The following is a 22,922-nucleotide window of genomic DNA, read 5'->3' as shown; positions in this document are numbered from 1 at the left end:
CCCCTCTCCTCTCAGCTCAAAAAGATTCTTTCGTTTTTTGCGAGCCTTGCGTTTGAGTTTTCTGTTCTTAGCGTAACATTTTGCTGTTCCTCTTTCTGTTCTGACAATAAAACTAATTATTATCAAATTATTTTAGTGAGAACTCATAAATAACTACAAATAACTAATGTTAGGGAAATCTGTTTGTTTTGTTGCGCATTTCTGGATTTAAATATATATATTGGAATTTCAGATTTTCAAATAACCAAATATTTGTATCGGTATTGGCCTTAAAAATCCTTTGCCGGTCGGGCTCTGGTATTTAATAGGTTTATCCCAGATTTAGGCCAAATTACTTGTTAGATTATTATATATTGTGGTGTTTTAATGGGTTTTCTGTTGGAATTTAGGAGGTAAAGCACTTTAAAAAGTACATATAATATTGCAAGTACAACTTCATTTGCACTCTTTTTATAAGGCACCAACTGTCACTTCAATTTACCAAGAATCTAATTTGCTCTGATAGATAAAAAACAAAGGTTGATTTTCCCAATTCAGAGGCAGAAGTGGTGTCTTGGCCACAGTGTATGAATGGTGAATGGTTCATGTACTATGTAAAAGCACTTTGAGTAGTCGTTGAGACTAGGAAAGCACTATATTAAAACAGTCCATATTGAACATTTGTGTTTTTTAAAGAATCGGACAATATCTGCATTCTAGTCTACAGCCATAAACCAAAGTATTGAACAGTCTAGCTTGCTCCTGGCAAAAGATAAAATGTCAGGGGATCACCAAAGTTAGGAGGATTCATGGCGGCCATACATGTCTGTACCAACTTTGATGGCGTTTTAATAATAATTTGTTGCAATATTTTGCATCCGGACCAAGTGGTAGACAAACAACAACATTACCATCCCCATGAAACCTGACTCACTGACTTCTAATTCCAAATGTACAAAGTGTTAAGTTGTGGCTGCAGACGGGCTGCCTGTGGTTCAGACGGAAACTGAGTGTACTAACACCCAGCCAGCGGAGGTTATATAAGACCACACACTCCTTCTACGAATACATACCGCACATTTGTCTGTGTCCTCACCACTGAGTTCTTACTACTAATAACTTTCCAGGGAACATGAGTGTGTGTGTATTTTGGAAAAGAAATGATTGGTGATGCAGCAGGTGAAGTTCTGGTGCTCCTGCTAACTTTTCTAAGACCTAGAATAATTCACTAAGACCAAGAAAGTGGATCACTCCAGTTGAGATGTCTTTACACTATCTTCCCATCCTTCAAATGATTGATTTCACAACACCACTTTTGGTGTATAAAGCACTGAATGTTTATTTCTGATCTACTGCTACTCCCCACACCACCCAGACCTACCAGGCGACCAGAACACGTTTGCTTTCTGTCCCCAGAGTCAGAACTAAACAGGGAGAAGCAGGGATTCATTTTTATGCTCCACATATCTGGAACAAACTCCCAGAAACCTGCGGGTCCGTTTCGATACCACCTCTTTAAAGTCAAAGCTAAAGACTTTGATGATGAATCAAGTATCTGTTTATTTCTTACACTGCACTGTAACTTTTATTCCAACACATTCTCACTCCCATCTCGTAAAATACGGACGCTTGGTCAGGTGCCTTTGTCGTTGATATTGACACGCGCTTGGTCGGGACCATCGGCTTGCCTTTTATCGCTGTTAGGTTAAGGAAAAGATTGTGTGGGGTTACGGTTTCATGACTCGTGGGAATAACGGGCCAGTGAAAGAAGAAAGTGGCTTCCCTAATATGCGGCACACGACTCCCCGTTCTCCCGGGTGAAAGTCCTGTGTTTGATCCATCCACCCCCTGACCAACCTCCCTAAGAGGAATTTCCCTCTTACATACTACTCGCTAAACCCCGTCTGGATGCTGCTCTCCCTAGTGCGTTCTACACACACGCCGAGGGGCAACTTTTTTATTGCTTCAGACACTGACAGCCACTGTCCAAATGTCCGTATTTTACGAGTTCAGAGTGAAAACAGGTTGTTTATTCCTATACTTCAGGCCTGTCTCATTCAATGTTAGCTGTCTTTGCCTTTTGGGTAATGTAGAAACAAGGTTTTGACAAAGATAAGTGTGTAGAATAAAAAAACAAAAAAAAACAAAAAAACCTGAAATCTTCCTGGTTCTGCTGCATTGATTTAGATTGATTATCCGTTTATGTATTTTTTTAAGTCATAAATCTGATGTTATAGAAATGTGATGCTAAATAATCTTTAAACACCTGACTCCGAAGCTCAAATTCCCTTATGCTAACATCAAAAAGTCAAGCATCAATTTGATAACATCTGTTTTTCACTGACAGAACAAGCTGCAATGCATGACATCCATCTGGTGTTGCAGTTCCAACATGTTGAATCCTACCAGATTTTTTTGTTAGTTTTTTGCCTGGGGAGCTGATGTGGTGATTGATCAACAGCTGCTTCAGGCGACAGAGCAAAGAGCTGCTCTGTGTTACCTGCACATGATAAAGTGTTGTGGACTTACCTTTCGGTTCCTGATGTCCAACAACTTCCGCAGTAATAAATAGTGATCTAATCATAAATGTAATAAAACCATTATCTTCCAACCACAATCGTCTCGCTAAGCTACGGGCGCAGCGACGGCGGCTCTGCGAAATAATCTCGGGAAGGAATTTGTTTTGGTTGAACAATTGCACCTCTAAAAAAAAAGAAAACCGCCACTTAAAATATTAAATGAATTTAAATTTTCACACAATACAGGAACGTGAGCTTTTGAAATAGCTCACACATGGTTAACGTCATTTGCTCGAATCACCGTGTGTACGTCATCCACAGCAATCCCACCAATACATCCCCAAATGTCCCAGTTATAGAGGCAAGACCTTTTCATAAAACATTCTTTGTAAATCTTTAAAATCTCAACCCAAAATAGTGAGGCAGACATGCCTTGTTGCAGGATCCAAATGTTCTAACTAGGATTGTACGATAAATTGTATCTATTTATTTCTACAGAATATGTTGGCTGTGTACCTGCTGATAGCGTGAGTGTCAGTGTGGAAGTGGAAGTGGAATGTAAAAATGTGATTTATATAGTTTTGTTTTATTTTTCACTCATGTATTGCTTGAGATCCTCATTTGGTGCAAAGGAATTCTGAATTCTTTCATACTTACAATAAAAGGAATCTGAATCTTCAAAACTTGACATTTTCAGGGTTTAGCTCGCTAGTTTAAGAACGGCAACACACAGAGAGCAGATAGCAAGGGACATCTGGCGATGTCAGGCAATTATCCTAGAAATGTATCTTCTGGCTGTAGACTGTAGGTGGTGTTTTTGTAAAACAAACACCACCTGAGTGTGAATGAGGACACAAAAAGGTCGGTGTTGGGAAATAAAGGACCGAAAGGTCAATTTATTTCAATCTTACTGGGAAATAAAACAGAGTTCTCAGACTGAAATTATTGTTGTTTTTAAGTCTGGAAATTATCTAGGTGACAAGCATTTTTTCTACTATCTTGATTATGATGAAGTGAATACCAGGAATGTGCCTTTAGGCGTATTTGATTGATAGAAAGCACTGCTGAGCCAGGTTCCGGTTTATCTGTGTTTTCTGTTTATGTTTCTGCAGCATGACTGATTTTCTTTAACAGTTAAGCATGTTTCAGACAGTTTAATGTTATGGTGGTGGGTAAGTGAGGACCCAAATGCAAAGAAGAGAGGCAGGCTGAAGCAGGTATGCAGGGATTTAGTCAATGACAGTTCAAAATGCAGGAAACAAAAGGAAAAGCCAGAGCAAAAATCCAAACAAATGTCCAAACCAGGCAAGGGGGAAGGCTGAAGTCCGAACTAAGGTCCAAACCAGGCACATTGGAAGTCCAAACAAAGGAAAATTCACAGGGGGAAGGCAGGAACACGGGCACACGAACAACGAACTGGACGTAATGCAGAATGGGACAAAACGACCAAGCACTAGACAAAGGGAACACAGAGGTTAAGAACAATAGGTAACAAGATAACAGGGAACAGGTGAGACATCAGGTGAATCACATTAGGGCGGGGCTGGACAATCAGACAACACAAAGCAAAGCTGGACAAGACTAGACTAGACAGGAAAACTCCACAATAAAAATAAAACAGGAAGTAGAACAAACAGACACTTACCGGGTAATCACAGGTAATGACAGAGACAATCACACAAGAGTGGGGAGAAAACTGAGAACACACACAAGGAGGCAAGAAGGGAAAAATAAACCCAAACAAAAACCCCAAACCACAATACTACCCCCTCCCCCCCAAAGACAGATCCCAGATGTCAAAAAACAAAAACCACAAAAGGGAACAAAAAACAACCCAGAGAGGGGGGAAGACACTGGGAAAGAGGGGACCGAGGGACGGGGAAACCAGGGGACCCAAGGGCCCAAGGAGCGGGGGCACAAGGACACTAGGGGCGGAGGCAGAGGGAAACAGGGAGCACTGGGGATAAAGACACAGGGGGGCACGGACAAGGGAAGCCAGAACAGGGAACAAGTAAGGGAACTAACGAGGGAGCGAGCGATGGACTGAGAAGGAGGGAGCGAGAGAGGGACTGGTAAGGAGGGAGCGAGAGAGGGACTGGGAAGGAGAGGGGGACTGGAAAGAGGGAGCGAGAGAGGACCTGGGACGGAGAGAGGGACTGGAAGGAGGGAGCGAGAGAGGGACTGGGAAGGAGGGAGCGAGGGAGGGACTGGGAAGGAGGAGACAGGAGAAGGAGACAAAGGAGGGGACGAGAGAAGGAGACGACGGAGGGGATGAGAGCAAAGAAGAAAAGTGACGAGAATAGACAAGACCAGAGAGGGGCTGAGTGAAGAAGGGAGAGAGAGAGACAACGGAGAGGAGAGGAAACAGCAAGGGAGAGGAGAAGCCAAGAGAGACGAAATGAAAGAGGCAGGGAGACGAAGGAGGCGAGTAGACAAAGGAGGCGAGGAAATGAAGAAGGCGAGGAAACGAAGGAGGCGAGGAAACGAAGGATACCAGGTGACAAGACGAGAGGGGAGATAAGACGGAGAGAGGAGACAAAGTTGAGGGAGCACAAGCGAGGAGACAGAGGCAAGGAGATGAAACCGCAGACTGGGCGAAAGAGTAGACAAGACGAAGGAAGAGCTGCAGTTTAAGCTTTTTATCATGACACCAGCGATAACTATTTGTGTATTAATGTTGGGAGATGCTTTGTTTTTACACAGACATACACGTCATTACGCAGGTGGCAACAAAACACACATAACACAAGCTGTTAGAAACTCCAGAAACGGGCACGAGATCAATTCAGTTGCTCCAGGAATCCGAGGACTTTTTTTGAGACTGTTGCAAAATAACTGAAGTTGCGGGAGATTTGTAAAAAATTGCGATAAAATTGCTATGTTTTATTTTTAATGTTTGTTGCAATGAAGTTGCGGGAGACAGAGACTTGCAAAAAAAAGTTGTGATTTTTTTGTATAGTTCTAAAAAGGAAACATTTTTTGGGGGGGAATAAAAGTACTGTAGACCGAGTTTCCTATGAACCTTACCAAAAAGGCTCAGGATTCTGCAAATGTTGGTATAATATGAAAATGACTTTGGATTTAGGACTAAAAATAATAATGTTGTTGAATGAATCAAATATGAATGTCTGTCAGTGGCTTGTTGATCTTTACATTGTTAATTAATTTCCTATCCTGGCCTTGGACACACGTTCATACGTTTTGATTAAGGACTTATTGAACTAACTTATTGTTGCATTTACAATAACGAGCTTAGCTGTCCTCAATTTAGGTCATCCTGTACGTCCCATCTCCGTTTTTTCCTAGTCTGAAATGTTTTGCACGGCCTTTCTCTGTACGTATTGTTGGTCAATGTGAGATCTTCAAGTCACACACATCTTGTTAAACGAGGAAATTAATTTGGCCATGTACGTGTGACGTCAACCTGTTCACATACAGAGTCACATACTGATACAAAGTCTGGCACGTGGGACTGCAGGGATTGGTTGAAGTTGCGGTAAATTCCGTTTATTGGTCAATTTTGCGAAAAAGTTGCGGTGATTGTTCAAAATTGCGAGCCGCACCAAAGTCACGGTGGTTGGTTGAGTTCCTGGAGGGACGGTCTATTTTCACATGAGGCGTGATGTATTTGGACAGCCGGGCAGGAAGTGAAACAGCGTGACTATCAGACTATCAGTCAGTTTACCAAGACACCTCCCCCAATATCACGTATGTGTCCACACCATGGACAACAAGAGGAGGATTCTGAGACCCTCCCGGTGTGCTATGGTGCTTGGTTGAGAACGGAACAAAACCGCAATGCAGAAGCGCGCACTGGGAAAATTCGGGTCTTTCTAACTTTGACCTAAATTGACAGTTGACAACAATCAGAATATTGACCGATTTTGGCTATAACAAAATGTTTACTGAGGTGCAGTTAAGGATGAACCAGGACGTTTTTTAGGTTGTATTCAAGTCTACTGTGGTGGATTATTTTGATCTGTGAACGTTATTTTTAATACTACTCCTGTCTCCATCAGAAGTAAAATGAGAGAGAGAAACCTGCGCCTTTTGACCCTGACTTCCAAAGCACAGCTGTTATCCAAAGTGACGTTCACCGTGGTCAGAACAGGCTTGCTAGATGTAGAAAACAAAGAAACCAAAGGTAAAGACTGAGACTTTTAACCTGAGCACTGTTCACCAGAGCAGACCACATAATCCGCTGTGTGTTCCTGGAACAACTCAGATCTCATCCCTGGATACACCCCCCCACCCCCCCACACAAACACACACACACACACACCCACACCCACACCCCAACACACACACACACACACTGTTGTACAGGTTTGAACCTGAAACCTCTCACTTACGAGTTAGTGTGAGCGGCAGCATCACTGGAGCACACACGCACGCACACACACACGCTCCTACAAGCATTTTCCTGAGAGGTTTTTAGTGTGATCAGCAGTCTGTCTGCAGCGTGTGTATGTGTGTGTAACCATCCATTTAACAGGCCATTTCCACAGAACGGATGTATTTACATACATGGCCTCTGTAAAACAAACACACACACTCTGTCACACAGCAGTTAGCCTGCAGGCTGACAGGGATGATGTAGTCCGTGTTTGAGCTTCAAACACACGTTTTAAACACTCTCTTAGAGCTCCTTTTGCTTTTACGTTCACTTTGTTTTAGCGTAAAAATGACAAAGAGCAGAGAGGGTCTACTTCCTGCAGGATGAACTGTTTGAATTTTCGAGCAACCACTTTCATCTGTCTTCATCAGAGTAGCGGCCTCCCAGTCTTTATTGTGGATGTGAAATGCCTCAATTAACCCCAACTGTGCCGGTCAAAGGTCACCAAACACAGGCAAGGAATTTTCAAACATTTGGAAGGTGATCCATAAATGTTAGTGCGGACACAAAAGCAGCATTTTTGCATGTATGAAGGTAATATTTACATTTGGAAATAGTTTGGGCCCCAAAAAACAACAATTTTTATTTAGTCCTCACAGTGTTACATGAAAGGGGATGATAACAACAATGATAATAATAATCTTTTTTCCCCATGAATGTAGAAATTGGCCTTTGGCCTCACAGTTGGGTTAAAACACAGAATAGTAAAAGAAAACCCAATACAAACAATAAAAAGCACAACAGGCAGAGCACAGAAAACACTTGGATGGTTCCAGTGTGAATGAAGAATATTGTTAATGAATACTTTCCAAAAAAGAGTAAGTGACCCTCAATTAGGATTGAACCAAAACGTTGCGATTGCCTCTAAACATTGAGTTAGTCTGTATTTCTTTGGGCCATCTACAGTCTGCTCAATTGTCAGATTAAATAGGTTTAACCTGTGATTGTGAATGTGATTTGTCAGTTCATCCAGTTCAGATAATTGTCCCTGATCCGGTTTCAACAGTGCTAACCCTAGCCTAACCTACTATTTCTATTGTAAAGTTTGAAGAAGAGCTATGCTAAAGCAACAGTTTGCTGTTACCAGTGGTGGACTGGGATAAAAATGTAGGCCCTGGAAATTCTGTCCCTCATCGGCCTAATTTCAGAAGAAGACTATTTGCTTCATAATAGCATAAACCAGGCTCACGTGAGATTGTGGCACAAGCAGCATGAGGTGCACTTACAGGCTTTCATAATTACATAATACACACTGAAGCAATTCATAACGCCTTCACCTAAACTACCATGGCACCATCTTAGAATAGAATGGACATGCTTGCATATTTAAAACATATTATTAAATACTTAAACACCCAGCCTATGGTCATAAAGGCTGGGTCATGACCGAAAGAACGAGATCAAGGGTACAAGCGGCCGAAATGGGTTTCCTCAGGAGGGGGGCTGGCGTCTACCTTAGAGATAGGGTGAGAAGCTCAGTCATCCGAGAGGAGCTCGGAGTAGAGCCGCTGCTCCTTTACGTAGAAAGGAGCCAGTTGAGGTGGTTCGGGCATCTGGTGAGGATGCCTCCTGGGCGCTTCCCTAGGGAGGTGTTCCAGGCACGTCCAGCTGGGAGGAGGCCTTGGGGAAGACCCAGGACTAGGTGGAGAGATTATATCTCCAACCTGGCCTGGGAACGCCTCGGGATCCCCCAGTCGGAGCTGTTCAATGTGGCTCGGGAAAGGGAAGTTTGGGGCCCTCTACTAGAGCTGCTGCCCCCGCGACCTGATACCGGATGAGCGGTCGAAGATGGATGGATGGATGGATGGACTTAAACACCCAAAACACAAAAGTACACATAGTGGAGCAGACTCGAGCTTTTATTTTGAAAACCAGAAGCCCAATGGCACCAGACGGGAGGCTCATGGCTGCAGTTGTACAGTCTTGCAGAATTTTGTCAAACTGTTGTGATACAACCAATATTTTTGTCTTGCATCGAACCGTTTGGCATTTGCCAGATTGCCAGTCCGCCTGTGTCTGTCACTCCCAGCTTGCTTCAGGCTTCAATAGACACTAAAACAGGAACCTGTACAGGTTTACCTTAACCTGCTGGTTTCTTCTCTTTTTTTCAATTGTTGCTCAGTCTGGTACATTGTACAGTGTTTTCCAGGTACAAGACAAACCTTTTATACAAAATAACATCTATTTGTAAAGAGGACTTTCTACACAAAAATCAAAGACCTTTGAAAAACATAAAACAGTCCTCTCAAACATCTGACTGGACCGAGTCAAGCTTTTGTGGCGGGAGATTCCGAACCTTAGAACAACGGTGCATCTTGTTATGCATATTCATAACATGTGATGTTAGAGGACAGGGAACAATTTAATATCATAAAACTATGAATCAGTTTTGGCCCCCGGCTTTTTATGACATTCATAAAAAAAAGAAAAAAACAAGGTTAGTTGTAAAGCTCTCTTGATGTCTCTTTATTTTCCTTTTGACATCGTCATTCAACAATTCCTTCAGCTGTTGTAAGAAACTGATCCAAACATGCAGAGTCGCCGCGGAGGGGGGGAGGGGGGGAGGGTACGAAGCCTTGCTTACACCGTGATGCACGTGCAAGAATCACTGTCAACCCGCGCATGGACTGCCGTTATTCATTCAGCTATGTAGTCATATCATTGTGTGGTTGTGTGTGTTCTTGTGTGCCCTGCTGTGTATGCATGTGTTAAATGTGGACGTGCGGCCGCTGTCCATGTTGCTGGAATACGTGCCAAAATCGTCGGCTGCAAACATGGAATACATAAAGACATTCAGGTGACCGTTCAAGTCCACTTCTGTCTCTGTCCCACTATATAACTAGAAGTATATGGACAGGAATGTCCTCAAAGTACTTACCAGGGTTTTGTCCTCCACCACGCGCCATACCACACCAGGAGTGTCTCAGAAGCTAAGCCTCCCAATACAATATCATCACGATACTTATGCCACAATGCGATATATTGCAATTTATAACCTTTTTTCCAACTTCATATTTTTCCCAATTTCAATTGATGTCCCCTAAAGGAAACTTTGTCAACATCTGTTTTATCTAAAAAGATTAATTTCTCTGTTTGTCTCTCTGTTTCTCTGTTGCTCTGATTGTCAAGCAGACAAACTGACCACAGCATATATAATGCACCTCATAGAGAAATAGGGGTGATTCTGGGGATGGTTTTTTGTGGTTTGAACTCAGCACTTTAGTTCCAATGACAGGAAACCTTTTTGTTACAGCAAACAGTGAGATTTTAAACAACAGTTTTTCCCAACTTAGTGGCAACTGTTTGGGAAATAACATTTCCTGTTTGAACGTGACAGTGCCCCCGTGCACAGAGCCAGATCCAGAGATAAAGAAATGTGTTTCCCAGTTTGATGTGGAAGAACTTAACTGGCCTGCACAGAGCCTTGACTTCAACTCTTTCCAGCAAGTTTTGCGCTGTTGTGGTGCTGTCAACTGCTGGTGTGTAGCATAGACAGTTAAAGAAATGGACCAACAGATACCGTTGCTCTGGACGGGGACTAGTGAAGGATATTAGAAGCACTTTTCCTACTGAGCTTGACGATGTAGATGTCACATGAGCAACCTGTCTAAAAGTTGTAACTCTTCTGGTAGCTGTGCCAAGAGAAATCTCAATCATTCCCAATCAGCAGAGACGGAGAGCGTAGGTATATGTTAGGAGATAACATGGGCACAGGCTAACTAAAATGCTAGTTAACATTAGTAATTAAAACTAAAAATCTCTACTGTGCGACAGTAAGTCGCGTGTTTATGACACAATTGTTGGCCTATTTTTTATAAAAACGTCTGCTACGGAGCCATAACGTGAGGTATACGGTAATAGAGCCTTTTATATATTGTTGTGTTTCTTTAGAAATAAACAACAGACGTAAAGATTTTTGCTTTCAAATTGACGTAGAAATGAATGGAGGTCAATGGAATGCTAACGGAGGGTGATGGCTTTCCAACAGATTTGGGTACAGCCAGACCTGATCACCCAACATCAGTGTTAGACCGCACTAATACTCAAATAGCTGAACAGGAACATCTGCTGGAAAACCTGAAACCAGTGTGTGTGGAGGCTGATACAGCAGCACATTGATGTCCATCACATATGGCTGGAATTTTCAGGTGTCCCCTTACTTTTGGCCATATGTTGCATCTCATTCCCCTCTGTACTCTACACACACACACACACACACACACACACACACACACACACACACACACACACACACACACACACACACACACACAGTGAGTGAAATCCCACAGGGATGTACTTAACAACTAAAACAGGAAGTTGCTCACATCCCCCCCACACATTCCACATCACACACACACACACACTGGAAAGAATGAGGGTGGGAGGAACAGTTGAGAGAGAGAAAAAAGGAAACACCAAACCAGCCGTGTACCGCTCACCGCACAGGAATGAATGGAATACCATTTGTGTCACTGAATGCTTGCTCTTCATTGGCTGAGAGGAATCCCGTCGTCAACAGGAAATGCCGTGATTGGTTGGAGGAGAACTTCATGGCCGTTTGAATTGGATGAGGTTCAAGCTGCTGTGTAACTTAATATCAGAGTGACTAACAGGCTTCTCCTCTTCTGTTGGCAGCAATAAAAAACTTACGGGAAGGAGGTTACACCGGATCTGGATTTTCTTTTCTTTTTTTCATTTATTCGAGGCAAAATGGGCTGACGGCAGACTGAGTCATCAGATAATGTCAAGATGAATCACAATTTCAAACCACAAAACAAGGAAAGTTCATACTGTGTTCATGACCAGGTCGGACAGGGTGACAGAAGGATGGCAGGAAAGAAAAAAAAAAACATGGGAAAAGTTATCAAACGTCCTTTGGCTCCATCAGGGTCATGGGCTTTTGAAACCATTGACAGAGAGGTCGAAGAATCAATAAATTCTCTTTTCTTTACTAACAGATATGATGACATGATTGAAAGCAGAAGAAAAGTGAAAAAAAGATACATGTAAGGAGATGAAGTAAGAAGCAGGAAAGAGTAATAAAAACAGGAGAGACAGAGGGATGAAGAAAGAAGGGAAACAGGAGGGGATAAAGGACGTATAAAGAAACTAGGAAGTGAAAAAATCTCCTAAAAAGGATATGGAGAGAGTTAGAAAGGATGAAGAAAAAGAACAAGTGAAAGTGAAGGGGAAAAAGTGCGTAAGTAGGAAAGGAATAAAGGAAGTAAGCGATGAGCAAAAACATCTAATAACAATTAATGGAGGTAAAGGAGAAGGGAAGAGAAGAGGAAATGGGAAGGGAAACATAACTAAATTAAAAAGAGAAAATTAGTTACATATTTAGATATAGAGAATAGATATTGAGGAGAAGAAAAGGAGAGGACAGCATGCTAGAAAAAAATGATAAAAAAAAGAATGTAGAAAGAAACAGGAAATGAAAAGGACTCAGAAACAGGATAAGGAAGGATTTAAAAAAGTTTAAGAAAAAGAACAAGGAGCAGAAATGGGCTCGAAGAAAGGAGAAACAAGTGATGGAAGGAAATACAGTACATGCTGTATGTCTACAGAATACAGATCTGATGTATTTACTAGTAAAATTGTTGGAAATGAAAAATAACAACAGTAAAAAGTATGATGATGTAAATTAATACAATACTCTGACATGGAGTAAGTTAACAGAAGTAGTTGGATAAACTCCAACACAAAATGATATTGAACTGTTGTATTATATTGAGTGTTCACAAAGTGGGTTTTACAGTGCTGCAGGACATCATTGGCTTCTTTACCAGGCTTGCATGTTCCCTTTTTTCATTTTTTGTTCACAAATTACCCATTCTTACACAAAATGGCCGTCATTTATGAAACGTGCGTACGACTTAAAACAGGCGCAGGACGGGCGTACGCTCGGGATTTAGCAATTTGAACGTGAGCGTAGGCTGCGTCTGGTCTGAACTTGTGTACGCAAGTTTTGGGTCAGTGTGGACTTGCGGTGCAGCATATAATTAGTTTAACAGAACAATGGCAGAGCCGGCTCTTTTAGAAGACCACTATGAGCTGAGCAACCGTGCACACGTAGCCTACACACATGAGCCACGGTGGAGGGGGGAGGGGGACCCTACTACACACGCCAGAAAAAGTCTGAAACATTGCTTTAGCCTCGAGCAGGAGAACAGGGTGCCATAGATGTAGTGACGGAGCCGCTGACCTGATGCCCAGAGAGCAGTGTCCAGCACAGCCCCAACTGGGGGCTACACCAAGGAGACAGGATAGTACTCCTTGCTTTAAAAAGGTATAGTGTTATATTTGGCAATGCTATTTTATACAGGAAACAACATTTTTATTTATTCTTCAGGTTTTTGTTTGTCGTTAAGGGCAACAAGTGTAAGATTTCTTTCAGCTATAGACTGACATATTTTGGCTTGTTTTTCCAGCCCCTCTGCTGTTAGGCGACAGGGTCAGGTTGATGGTCCAGCACGGGGGGGTGGCGGAGGACATGCGTTGTCCCTCACAGCTGTTGCCTGGCTCTGACTCATTCAAAAAACAAAAGTGAAGTAAAAAAAACACTGCATAAACTCTGCTACCGTGTGTTTATTTAAATATAGGTACACCTACATGTAGGCCTATGAGATTGCAATATAAGCCTGTGTATTACTATCAGGAGTAGGCTATACATATGTCCAGGATGTCTAGATTAAATCAAATTCAGCTGGAGTCCGATTTAATACGGAAACACTGTTGACCACATCAGGGATCTCTTTCCATTCTCCATTCTTCCTACAGCCTAATACCAGTTTTAAGGCTGCCAAATAGGACACATGTTACTGAAAATGAAAGATATCAGGGTTTCATCTCCACTTCTGAAAACTGCCGCTTCTTAGCCGGATTACGTCTTGCCATTTCATAAATTGTAGGGCGAGGTCTCAAAACCGAGGGCATATTAGGGCATGATATATAAATTACGATTATTTCCAGCCGCTGAATTTATCAATGTACAACCCTTTTCTCTGATTGGTGTGATGAGAATGTTTCATGAATCCCACATTCATCCCACAAAGAGGATTTCTGCACTCATATCTGAGCTGGTTTCTAGGTTAGGTTGATAAATGAGTGCCAATGTGTTGTTGTCCTGTTATGCAGACCAAAGCGGTTTGAACTTATCCTTCTCAGATCCACTCAAACCAGCTGATGGCGTCGCCTGCGACAACACCCTGGTATTCTTACCCTAACTCTAACCAGTCCCCACTCTCTATGCCTAAACCTAACTACGTCCCCCATTCTAGCAGATCCCTTTTAGGATCTACCGTCTCTAGAGGCTGGCTTTACAATGCAAGGGATGTCATATACTGTATAACAACAGCAAATAGAGGAGTCAGTCACAAATAATTCCATCCAGCTACAGAAAAGCTTGTAAATTGGAAGTTTGACGAAATTACAGAGAGTCGTAACCACGGAGACAAAACAACCGTCTTGTCGCATTGCAAATTTCAAATTATCCTGTCCTGAAATCTTTGGTCTGAACTGAGCTCTATGGCTTTGAGACACGTGAACAGTTCGAAGCTGCTTCATTAGTGCTGCTGCACCTTCTGGCCTCATGTGTTAACTCCCAAAACACACACACATGCACACGCACATGCACGAACACACGCACGCACCCATGCACACACGCTCTGAACAGCCCAGGAGTTTGTGTAACAGCTGAACAGTCCCTTTTTTTTCTCTCTTTCTCTGTGAAATGAAGTTGCCTTTGTGGCCGGAAATGCCGGGATCCATAAACGATCTGACGTGAAGCAGTAGACGTGAAATACATTTTGTGCTACACTGGGGAGTTAAAGAACATCACACAATGGCCGTTTCATTGACACCCCCACCGCCAAACAACCCTGGGGGAAATTGCTGGATTGCTGTTGTGCTGACTGAACGTTGCCTTGACCAGCAGATCCTGTCTGGACGGATACCAGTGAAGGATATTAGATGCACTTTTCTGCGCAGCCTCCAAGGCAAGTCAAGGCAGGCAAGGCAGCTTTATTTGTACAGCTCATTTCAGTAACAGGGCAATTCAAAGTGCTTTACACAAAAACAGTTATAAAACAGTTAAGAAATAAAAACAGATAAAACCAAAAAATCAAAAGTTACAATGCAGTACAAGAAATTAAACATTAAAGAAATGAACAGCTATGTAAAGAAAGGCAACATCAAAGAGAAAGGTCTTCAGCCTTGATTTAAAAGAACTGAGAGTAGCAGTGGATCTGCAGTTTTCTGGGAGTTTGTTCCAGATATGAGGAGCAAGGAAACTGAATGCTGCTTCCCCTGTTTAGTTCTGACTCTGGGGACAGAAAGGAGACCTGTCCCAGACGACCTGAGAGATCTGAGTGGGTCATAGTGTAGTAGAAGATCAGAAATGGGTTTTGGCCCTAAACCGTTTAGTGACTTATAAACCAGCAAAGGTATTTTGAAATCAATTATTTGAGTCACAGTTTAAGGACTTAAGAACTGGAGTGATGTGATCCACTCTCTTGGTCTTAGTGAGCACTTGAGCAGCAGCGCTCTGAATCAGCTGCAGCTGTCTGATTGATTTTTTTCAGCGAGACCTGTAAAGTGACAGTAGTCAAGTCTACTGAAGATAAAAGCATGGACAAGTTTTTCCAAATCCTGTTGACACATAAGTCCTTTAACCCTTGATATATTCTTAAGGTAATAATAGGCTGACTTTGTAATTGTCTTAATGTGGCTGTTAAAAATTAGGTCAGAGTCCATGACTACACAAAGATTTCTGGCTTTGTCTGTTGATTTTAACATTGTTGTTTGAAGCTGCGCGCAGACTTTTAATCGTTCCTCTTTTGCTCCAAAAACAACCACCACAGTTTTTCCTTCATTTAATTTCAGAAAGTTCTGGCACATCCAGCTTTTGATTTGATTGATGCACTTAGTCAGTTTTTTGTATTGGACTAAAATCCCCTGGTGATAATGTTATGTAGATTTGTGTGTTGTCTGCATAACTATGGTAACTTACTTTGTTGTTTTCCATAATTTGAGCCAGTGGAAGCATGTAGATGTTAAACCCTGTGACAGTGACAGTCAGGCCCCAGAATAGAGCCTTGGGTAACTCCACACGTCATATTTTTATACTCCGATGCATAATTACCTATTGACACAAAGTAGTCCCTATTCTTTGAGTAGTATTTAAACCAGTTTAGTACTGAGCCAGAAAGGCCAATCCAGTCTTAGAATAGGTCATGTTCGACCGTGTCAAATGCAGCAATGAGATCAAGTAATACTAAGAATGACATTTTGCCACTATCAGTGTTAAGGTGGATGTCATTAAAGACTTTGACGAGAGCTGTCTCAGGCTGTGGTGTAGTCGGAAACATGACTGAAAGGTATCAAAACTGTTATTTAGTGACAAGAAATGTTTGAGTTGTTGAAAAAAATGCTTTTTCAATGATTTTACTTAGAAACGGAAGGTTTGATATTGGCCTATAGTTGCTCGTTAGTGATGTGTCTATATTGTTCTTTTTTAAGAGTGGCTCCGACTGAGCTTGATGGCGTAGATGTAACGTGAGCAACCTTTCTGAAAGTTGTCTTCTGGTGGCTGTGCCAAGAGAAAACTCAATCATTATCAAATAGCACAGACAGAGAGCATAGGTATATGTTAGGAGATAACATAGGTACAGGCTAATATTGCTAATTAACATACTAGTTAACATTGGTAATTAAACCTAAATAGGTGATGTAAGTCGAAACTGTCTGCAAGCTTCTCCTGATAATACGGTGATTCCTCTACTGTGCGACAGTAAGTCGCTTGGTTATGACACAATCGATTTTTATATGTTATTTTTTATAAAAACACCTGTTATGGAGCCATAACGTGAGATACAAGGTAATGGAGCCTTTTATACATTGTTGTGTTTCTTTAGAAATAAAATGGATAAACAGAGTCTTTAAACACTTCAGTTATTTATATATTTATGTTATAATATTATATATTTAAAGTTATTCTCTGTAAAAGGGGCGCCAAAATGAATGGCGGTCAATGGAATGCTAATGTTGGGTGATGGCTTATTAGCATCGAAATGGCGCCATAGGAGCTCTGCTTAGAGAGGAGAGGCTTACCCCCTGTGTGTGTAGCCTGTGTTGCTACTTAGGCCCAGTGTGAGCAGAGCGGTCACATACAAAACAGGAGTAGACAAGTATCCACACACACACACACACACACACACACACACACACACACACACACACACACACACACACACACACACACACACACACGGATCTCTGTCACAACCAAAGAGTAGCAAGCACGAATCTCAGTATGCTTAGAGATTTACAAGTCTGCAATCGCACACACAGGGATTGAGCTCATTTGCACAACTCTCCACACACAATTGCAAATAGTTTGGCTATAAGGAATGGCCCCATAAAGAAGTAACTTTTTTAAATATTTAATGGCCAACAAATCTAAGTGATACAGTTAAAAAAAATCATGTAGGGTTGATTGTGAGCACTAAATTAAAAAAAAAAAGAAAGAAAGAGAGAACAAGAAAGAAAGAAAGAAAGAAAGAAAGAAAGAAAGAAAGAAAGGAAATTATCAATCTTCCAGCTTAAATCCAATTCTCCTATTCACTCCCATGCTCTGCTTTGCTGTGTGCATCCTCTAAAGTGACTGTGTGCGCGTGTGTGTGTTCTTTCATGCTTGTGTGAGCAGATCTTTAACTCTCCTTTGACCTTTGACCTCTGTGTGTAACTGCAGGGAGCAGATATTCCTTATCAGCGTATCGATCGTTACATCCCCGAGCAAACAATAATTCTTCATAAGTTTTGATTGGTTTTGTCCCGACAACACAAACAACAGCATTTGTCTCCCAAAACGAAACAGGAAGTCTAGAACACTGGACGCCGCAAATAACTCCGCCGACTCCACTGTTTTTTTTTAGCCCCTCCTACCACTTTCTCTACCTCATTCATTGTCTCTCTCTCTCGCTCTTTTTCTCACACTCATCCATTCATCCTCTCTGTCTCCGTCAGACCAAACACTGGAAAAACAAACGGGGGAAGTCTCATTCATTTGCAAGACTAATGTTTACACAGCATGTTCTCTCTCTCTCTCTCTCTCTTTCTCTATGTGGCTTCACTTGCTCAATCACTCTCTCTTTCTCTCTGTTTTTTTTGCACTGCTGTTTTTCTGCGCAGGGTGTAATGGTACTGTATGGGGGGTTAATGGGGTGTGCATGTGTGTGTTGAAGAAGAGGGGGGAGGGCATCATGTAGCAACTAAAACAACACACACACACACACACACACACACACACACACACACACACACATATGGCCTCTAACTAGCGTCTCTGAAACAGTTAAACATCCCTCAAGACCCATCTATAACAAACAAAGTACATAGAAGAGTTGATGGCTATTTGGATTTTATTGTTCTGTAAATGCCTGCTGAGGATATTATTTTTTGGGGTTTAAAGATCTACACAGGCAGAAAGCAGCACATCAGCAGCAGCTTCAGTCCTTCCGTGAGTGTCTACTCAGGATGCGTTCAGGCACAGCATTCAGGCACTAAGAGCCCAATCACTGAACTTATGCATGTACAATTTTTTTTTTGTCATTAATTCAGCAGTTTACGCTCAGGCAAATTCTTAAGAAAAACATTAAACTACAAAAAAGGTTCGAGGTTAAGGTTCGAGAATTGAGAAATTGAGAAAGGGTTAGAAAAAAGACATCAAACCAGCAACAAATAAAATCTGAGACTCATCAATATGGGCCACAAAGCTAGTGAATCCTAAAGGTCTAACCAATGCAGGGACAAAAGTAGTCATTGATGGAAGAGACCAGCTGATCTGTTGGATCAGTTTATTCTACTTCAATGCATAGTTGTAAATCCCAGGGGTTCATCAAGGGTTGTCCCCCCCAAGAAATAAGAAGATAAGATGAGATAAGATAAGAAAACCTTTATCCCGCTGTGGGGAAATTGCGGTTTGCAACAGCAAAGACAAGAGCAGAGACAGATAAGTATACAAGTAGCATAAACAAGTGTCAAACAAAAAAGTACGGTTCTTACAGTGAAATAAAAACAAAGTTACTGTACATTAAATAAGACTAAAATAGACTATGCCTTATACAGTCTCCTGCTGCATAAATAAATACCTAGAGACTGGCATGGTGTTATTTCAGTTAGCCTAATAGCTGGTTTGATTTGAGAGATGATCTTATGGAAAGTTCCCCATGCCTATCTCGTATGTTCCCCATGCCCATCCCCATGCCTATCGCATATATGGTGAAGGGTATGTGATGATGGGGGGTTAGTTTAATCCCAAATGCCAAGGGAGCTTTATCATGATGCATAGTATTCTGGATCCATGAAATAACTGGCCTTTAAAAATAAAAATGTGCCTGACTCTATGGGAATTTAACATATTGGTGTGTTTACTCATGCCCCCTGTATTTCAAGGAAGAACATTTATTTATTTAAAATACATTATTCATTCACAAAGAAAATTGGTGTCCTCAAATGGTTGGATGGTTAGGTGTGTAAACAAGCCACTGTAAATAACATAATGATTTATACTTAAAATATCTGTGTAAGTAGTAAAACAATCCACACCCCAAAAAATGATTTTTAAGTTTCAAAACACTTATCGCCCTCCCCTCCCTTGTCTCCAGGGGCTCGTTTGGCTTATTTTAGGCGTGCTCAAGCTTCCTAAAATGTATGTAAGTCCCCCTAAATAATAATGAGAACAACAATAATAATTAAAAGAATGTTTACAGTGCATTGTGCATCACTAACTATGATAAATCAATTTTCGTTCCCCATTCATCCATGAATGGGCGTCCATTTTGGTGGGGACAGTGGGTACATGTACCTATCAGATTTAATCATGAGTCATTTTGTACCCACCACTTTTTCTGAAAACCTTGAGCTCAATTTATTAAATAGAATCCTTAGCAATAGCTTTATCAATATCAATAATTGTTGATTCATATCAAACATTGTATACATAATCTGGCAGAATAAATCATCCTTATTTGAGAAACTTGTATGTATGCAAGACGGAACCAATCCACAGCGCAGTTACAGTGATTAGTGTAGTTAAATAGCATTCTTTGGACAGCTTATCTTATAGAGAGCGGAATTAGATATTACTTTATCACACATTTATGAGCAGACAGATAGCATTTAAGTCATTGCCCAGAAGAATTTATCAGGAGCAAAGTCTGGCCTGTTTAAATTCCCCCTTGCAGCTTCAGATTATAGGAACTTTTCTACAGAGTAGAAATGGAAGAAGAATATACAGTGTGTCTGTCACTTTTTACTTGTTAACATCTTGGTTGTTGACATAATTGTAGCTCTATTACAGTAACAAAAGATGTGAGTGCAAAGATTTCTCAAACACTACAAGTTACAAATACTCTGGGGGCTAAGCACCCCCTGTCTTTAAATTCTAGAGACGTTCCTGCTTGCCTCACAGTGTTTTGGTCCATCTGCTTTACACCGTTCCGGCAGACCATAGGAGACAATGAGAGAACATACTGGTAATAACGTTATTATGGAATGTAGTAAGTTGGCTGTTCAAGGCTATTAAATCACATTAACATTGGATGAAGTTGTTCTTTTCTCATGTAGAAATGATGCTGAGTAATTAATAAATTAGTCATGACAAATAAGTTCACCATGTTAGTGTAATGTAACGTTACCCAGCTTGTTTAACAGCTTGTTGGATAGAAACGTACCCACTACAATCAACGTCAACACGGCAACAAGCCTAACATTATGTGTGGGAACTGATATCAGAGTTAATGTTGAATATCTACAGGTTGGGTTTTGCTCAGTGTGATGTTAAGCGGCAGATCAGTAGGTTTGCTGCAGTTAAATATATGTAGGCTATATATATATATTCTAACAAAACCTATTATTCATGTGAAGGACGCAAGATCATATTATAAGTATTATATGAGCTATGAACTTATGAACCTAATGCATATTTAGACATCTGACGTTAAAGATTTGTGTTGTTGTTGCACAGATAAAAGGAAGAAAAACAGACTAAAATCCAGAGACCAGTGACAGTCAGGTGTAGAGTCTCAGGTAGGGAACAGAGAGACCAGGGAAAGTCAGGTGTAGAGTCTCAGGTAAGAAACAGGGAGACCAGGGACAGTCAGGTGTAGAGTCTCAGGTAAGGAACAGGGAGACCAGGGACAGTCAGGTGTAGAGTCTCAGGTAGGGAACAGAGAGACCAGGGAAAGTCAGGTGTAGAGTCTCAGGTAAGAAACAGGGAGACCAGGGACAGTCAGGTGTAGAGTCTCAGATAAGGAACAGGGAGACCAGGGACAGTCATATTTTTGGAGGTGTGTGGCTGTCAGGGAGAGCAGATGCGCTACCAGTGGCTCACTAATTTACATTATGATCAGCTAATTTAACAAGCGAACAAAAGCATTGTATTTATTTTATATGGGGTCACTTTTTTAAAATAAGTTGTTACGGTTTAAGGTATTTTTGTGCCTTGATTGTAAAGTTAAAAATAAATAAATGGTTTTAAAGAGCATTATTTTCGTCAATTTAGTCAGCTTTTCAGTCAGCTTTTTCATTGAATCAAGAGAAACACAGAAAAGAAGGATAATGGTATTGTCTCCTTGCTACAGGAATGATAGTATTAAGGCTTCCTCTGTGTACACATGTCCTCTACATAGTATAGAATAATCGTGGCTGAATTATTTGTGTCCCCTTGAAAAACTTGCTATTTAGAAATGTTACGTTTGTCGTCCCCCCAACTGTTAGATGAGTTTTACGCCACTGTTTGAGTGAAGTAAAAAACCGACACGTCTTTTTTGTGTTGAGGGTGTGGGAACCTCTAAGATCAGGCCCTCCTGAGATCTCTATTGTAGAACAGAGTCATATCCAATTCAATAACCTTCTACCTTCTTCCATGGCCTGAATCCACCTAATCTCACCTGACTTCACTCACACCTACAATGGTCTAGTCTAGGTCAAGCCCATTATCTTGAAGCAGCTTATTAGGGCCCTCTGTCCTTGCAATTTAGATACAAACCTATTGTTGTGGGTTGTAAAAAAAAACAAGCCTCATCATCTCCGATAGCTGTTAATGTGCGCATAGTGACAATAAATGGCTTAAACAGAATATCAGTTGTCCCTCCTGTACCTTCTTATCAATGTAACATGGTGCTGCTCAAGCTCCTGTGAACCAATCCTAGAGAATGATTGTACAGAATGGCTCTTCATATAACAAGGAGTGTTACTTTAATACACACTTCAGATTGTTGTTATATCCAGAAAACGTAATGGCCTTGTGGACACTTACAACTAGTATTGATTTAATTTGGGGTGGCTGTAGCAGGCACAGCCACTCGTCCATTAATCTCAGGGTTGGCAGTTAATAGTTTGATTTGGCATGATAGCTTGCTGCCATCAGTGTGTGAATGGGTGAATGCTTTTTATTTAAAGTATTATTTGCCAATAAAACCACAATGTCAATTCTTGCTGCACCTTTCAATAAACTCGACTGGTCGGCCAACATGGATGCCCTGTATCACAAAGGGCAGAGTCGGCTCTACTTCCTGAGGAGGCCACGGCCATTCGATGTCTGCAGTAAGCTCCTCTGGATGTTTTACCAGTCAGTCATTGAGAGTGCCCTGTTTTATGCTGTGGTGTTCTGGGAAGGCAGCATTAAGAAGAGAGACGCTGGGCGAATGAACAAGCTGGTAAAGAAAGCTGGCTCTGTTGTTGGCATTGAGGTGGAGTCGTTCACAGCAACTGCAGAGAAACGGACAATGAGAAGGTTGCTGTCGATCAGGGACTACTACACAGCACGTTCATTAAACAAACAGGTGAAGGATGTCCTTTGTTCCAAGGGCCATCCAAGTCTTCAACACAACACAAGGGGGGAGGGGAGAAATGGACTTTTCAGCATGAGCCTGTCTCTCTCACCCCCTACCATCATATCACTTGTCTGCTGTACAACTATCTTATTGGCTATTTTAGCCCTCCTACACAACACTGTGGTCATA

At 41.5% G+C, this 22,922-nt stretch overlaps 3 long non-coding RNA genes across 3 annotated transcripts in view; 2 read left to right on the top strand and 1 right to left on the bottom strand.

Annotated features, from left to right (window-relative positions):
- LOC117944019 overlaps positions 1-4,786 on the top strand; it is a 20,762-nt gene extending 15,976 nt beyond the window's left edge. The window contains exons 2-3 of the long non-coding RNA XR_004656476.1: positions 3,568-3,571; positions 4,775-4,786. This is a non-coding gene — a long non-coding RNA (uncharacterized LOC117944019). The remainder of the gene's footprint in view (positions 1-3,567; positions 3,572-4,774) is intronic.
- The window catches only part of LOC117944021, a 25,239-nt gene extending 2,317 nt beyond the window's left edge, over positions 1-22,922 (bottom strand). Inside the window, exons 1-3 of the long non-coding RNA XR_004656478.1 lie at positions 22,913-22,922; positions 13,171-13,176; positions 2,133-2,143 (exon numbers count right to left, since the gene is read on the bottom strand). This is a non-coding gene — a long non-coding RNA (uncharacterized LOC117944021). The remainder of the gene's footprint in view (positions 1-2,132; positions 2,144-13,170; positions 13,177-22,912) is intronic.
- On the top strand, positions 5,810-22,182 carry LOC117944020. The gene is made up of 4 exons (XR_004656477.1): positions 5,810-6,083; positions 6,619-6,620; positions 12,095-12,101; positions 22,172-22,182. It is a non-coding gene; the product is annotated as an uncharacterized LOC117944020 (long non-coding RNA).

This window comes from Etheostoma cragini, chromosome 4, assembly GCF_013103735.1.
Source record: "Etheostoma cragini isolate CJK2018 chromosome 4, CSU_Ecrag_1.0, whole genome shotgun sequence".
Lineage (NCBI taxonomy): Eukaryota > Metazoa > Chordata > Actinopteri > Perciformes > Percidae > Etheostoma > Etheostoma cragini.
This window is presented reverse-complemented; position numbering and strand designations above follow the sequence as displayed.